Genomic DNA, 3,512 nt, shown 5'->3' with positions numbered 1-3,512 from the left:
TTAGTCCATTCGTGCATTAAAGCCCATTTCTTCTTATTTATTCAAGGATATCAGCCCAGCAATTTTCCTACCACTCATATATTTTGCTCTCTATTGAATCAGTCAGAATATGCATAAGTTTCCTAGTTTCTGGTGGATGCTCGAAATCCTTAACATTCCTTGGCTTGTAGCTACATCACCCCAATTTCAGTCTCTGTCATTACATGGCCTTCTTTCCTGTATGTGTATGTATATGTGTCTTCACATGTCTTTCTTATAACACCAGTCATTGGATTTAGGGCCCACCCTAATCCAATATGATCTCATCTTAACTTGATTACATCTGCAAAGACCGTATTTTCAAATATGGTCTTAGTCAGAGGTGAACAAAAAGATATCTTCAAGTGATAACCTTTAGGACTTGAAGATATCTTTTCGTGGAGCACTGTTCGACCCACAACAAGAAGACTAGTCTAGGTGTGGAGAGCTTCAGACAACAGAACCAATACTGTTCTATCTTAATTTTGCCAGTCTACCAGATAACTTCCATGGTCAGGTATATATTTTAAAACTCTTTGAGAAGAGGCATTGTCCCAAGTCTTAATCAATTAGCTTTGGAGAGAAAGAAGTAGAATGAAAGGTTTAAGCCCTGCCCAAATACTTCCTTACCCCATCATGTCTCTGGTGCTACTTTGATACTACTCTGCTCATACTCTGGGCCTGGGATATTACTTCTATGGAAATAATGATTGAATATATATGTGTATACACACACACACACACACACACACACACATGGCATTTAATAGCCCCCAAATGGGGGAAAGCTAAGAATAAAAATTTTAAATTTTCTAAATATATTTTCTCACTGCTGCCACTGTTTTTTTTCCTTCTCACCAGCCCCCATCCTAAATGCCCATACAGAAATCAGCCTTCAATCACCTCTAGAGGTTTATTACATTTTTGAAAAATTGTTTTATTATTTGTTAGGAATGTTTCCCTTTTCATTTTGTATTCTCTCCAGAGTCGATTTTGGGATCCACCATCTTCATGACAATTGATAATCCTGCCATCATTTTAAATCTGAACTCTTCATCTTTTATTCACAGGGAGGAATAAAAGTTTTTTCATCTGTAATTTGGAAACTAAGCAAATAACATAATGAAACCAGTAAAGCATTTGTCGACCTCTAGTAATAAACTGGCAAGTGTTCCGGAACCAAGTTACAAAAAAGGACTATTGAATTTATCATCGTCACCTAAACTAAAGGAAAAGCATAGTGCAAAATTAGTACGTGATAAAATTGAACCAATGGTCTTAAGATCTCCACCAACAGGAGAATCCATTGTGAGGTATGCTTTGCCCATTCCATCAAGTAAGACAAAGGAGTTAATAGCAGAAGATGAATTGCTCAGGAAAATTACCAAACATCTGAAGATGGTAAGACACTTGTTGGTCCGTATGTTGGGGTCCCCATGACTCTCCCTGGGTTTAGTGATTTGCTAAGAGAACTCATTAGACTCAGCATATAGTCATAAATGGCTAAGATTTATTACAGTGAAAGGATATAGAACAAACTCAGCAAAAGGAAAAGGCATATGGGAAAAGTCTGGAGGAAACCAGGTTCAAGCTTCCAAGATTTCTCTTTCTTTAGAGCCTCACAGGACATGCTTAATTCCTTCAACAACAAATTGTGACAACACATGTGAAATGTCTACCAGAGAAGTTCCTTGGAGACTCAGTGTCTAGGGTTTTATTGGAGGAGTCACCTAGACACTATCTGCCTGTCATGTATCAAAATTCCAGACTTCCTGAAGGAAAGCAGGTGCTCAGCATAAATCATTGCTTGTACAAACAGTTTAGGGACAGTGAGCCACTGTTATTAGTTAGTGAATGGTGGGAACCCTCCTGAAATCCAAGTTGTGAGAGGCAAACAGATCTTCTTAATGACAAGCTTTTCTAAGTTTCATCCCTGCTCTGTTAATTCTTCTCTGTGCTTTAGAATCTTTAACTTTTAGTGCTGGGAAAGAAATCTTTCTTTCTCTGGGTTTCTTTTTGCACAGCGATCAAGAATTGAATTGTAAATATACCAAATACCAAGTGAGAACAATGGAGAATAGCAAAAATATGAAAGAAGAATATAGATTGTCAAACTTCCAAAATACACGTTTGCTTAAAGTTTGAGGAGTTGGTTCAGAGAATTTCCTTTAAAAATGTATTGCTTCTAGTTTTCATCTCTCTATTTCCCCCACTCTCTTTAGAGACGAAAGTTGAGTCAGTCAGATTTTGAGGAATACTTTGGTGGTTAGTAGAGCTGATACTTCAGCTATCCATAGACAGACCCTCTCCCTTTTTGATACCTGTCAACACAGAAATGAACAAGTCATAGGGCTTCTCTTCATTGCTAGGAAGTCATAGGGCTTCTCTTCATTGCTAGGGTCAAGGACTGTTGCTCATCACTTCTTCATGATGATATGAGATGGGGCATAAAGTGGAAAATTTAATTTATGGCACTGGCAGAAATGTCTTACTGCCAAAAAAGTCCTGACATGGTTTTCTAAAACATCTTTTTTACATTTAATATAATAATTTTAAACTACGAAGGTACTTAATTTGCTTTGATTTTCTCATAGGTTGTTTCTACTTTGGAAGAAACCTATGGAGTTAGCAAGGAAAATGTAGAAAACCCAGTTGTGACGTCTGAACAAGAAGATTTAACTTTTTCTGTAAGTATATGTAACCCTAATGTAGAGACATTAACATCGAGAAGAGCTAAAATTTGCTTTTGGTGTCCGTGTATGTCCACAGAATGAATTCCCCATCCATGAAAATGATCCTCCTAGGAAACCTGAAAATGGTGTGCTGATTTTTCCATTCTCTTTTAACACTTCTCTTAAAGTTTAATTAATGTTATCTATATATTTATATATCTATATATGTATGTGCATATATGTATGTATATATTTTGAGCCTATTTTTAATGCTGATGCTTCTGTTTAATTTTTAAGCATGTAGTTGGATGTTGGTTTGAGATGTATATCTTTATCATGTTAACAAAATGTTCTTTGATTTCTAGTTTGCTAAATAAAAACAAAACAAGAGGTTATTGAGTTTTAATAAATGTCTTTGTTGTATATATTGAAAGTAATGTGTCCACAGCCATGCTATCCTGAACAAGCCTGATCCTGTTTGATCTCAGAAGCTAAGCAGGATTGGGCCTGGTTAGTACTTGGATGGGAGACCACCTAGGAAGACCAGGTGCTGTAGGCATAAAAAATAAAAAAATAAGGGATTGTAAGCTGACAAGGTCCTTGCAATCTGTGAGGTCAACCAAGGGTTGCCTCACCTAAAAAACAAAAAAATAAAAAAAAAGAAAGTAACATAATTATTGATGTCAGTATGTCATTCTCCTTTAATAATGAGATGAATTATTTTACATATTTCTTAATATTCAACTGTACTTTAATACACTTTACTCATAAAATGTTTTCCATCTATTTTATAATTAGTTTTGTTAGTTAGAGATTGAGTTT

At 35.8% G+C, this 3,512-nt stretch overlaps 1 pseudogene; it reads left to right on the top strand.

Moving 5' to 3' along the window:
* Nucleotides 1-3,130: 3,130 nt before the first annotated feature.
* LOC111745278 lies at nt 3,131-3,249 on the top strand (annotated as a pseudogene).
* The last annotated feature ends 263 nt before the right edge of the window (nt 3,250-3,512 follow it).

The sequence above is a fragment of the Pteropus vampyrus genome, unplaced genomic scaffold, assembly GCF_000151845.1.
Source record: "Pteropus vampyrus isolate Shadow unplaced genomic scaffold, Pvam_2.0 Scaffold150, whole genome shotgun sequence".
NCBI lineage: Eukaryota > Metazoa > Chordata > Mammalia > Chiroptera > Pteropodidae > Pteropus > Pteropus vampyrus.
This window is presented reverse-complemented; position numbering and strand designations above follow the sequence as displayed.